We start from the raw sequence: 698 nt of genomic DNA, 5'->3' as shown, positions 1-698 counted from the left end.
CTCCTCTCTGCTTGCGTCCCTCTTTTAGATAACAAAAGAGATTGACTCAAGATACAGCCTAGTCCTGTGGATTGTGTCTTGCTTCATTAACATAACAGCCTCTAATCTTGCCTCATTAATATCATAGAGGATTTTTAACACATAGGATAAATACATCAGATCACAAAATGGAGAACAACCACACAATACTGGGAATTGTGGCCTAGCCAAGTGACACACATTTTGGGGGGACACAATTCAATCCATAACAGTCCCCTTTGTCATATAAAGGCACACCGTATTGCTTTTCTGAGATTCGGCAATGTTAATGCGTAAAGCTATGGTTTCACTGCTGTATTGAATTCCACAGTGTGAATACACCTCGAGGCATTGATCCATTCGCTAGTGTTGGACATTGGTCTGTCTTTAGAGTTTTTGTTGGCATTGTTGTTTGCTGAGACCTGCGAAGCTGCTGGAAACGTTTGGTGCACATTTCCTAGAAAAGAGGTGGGCAGGCACCATGAAGGAGACCGGCTGTGTGAACCCTGCTGCCATCACCTAAGAAGCAAACTTTCCGTCTGTGTCCGATCCTGACCTTGTCCTGGCCCAACCATGGCTGCAGCCCGTGGACCCCTCCTCACCTGCACTGGACTCCTCTGCCACCATCCACCTGCTCAGGTGTGACCTCCCTTCTCCCACCTGGTTACCTTTAGATTCAG

This window comes from Trichechus manatus, unplaced genomic scaffold (genome assembly GCF_000243295.1).
Source record: "Trichechus manatus latirostris isolate Lorelei unplaced genomic scaffold, TriManLat1.0 scaffold00165, whole genome shotgun sequence".
In the NCBI taxonomy this organism is placed as follows: domain Eukaryota; kingdom Metazoa; phylum Chordata; class Mammalia; order Sirenia; family Trichechidae; genus Trichechus; species Trichechus manatus.
The sequence above is the reverse complement of the archived record's forward strand: the minus strand, read 5'-3'. Positions refer to the sequence as shown.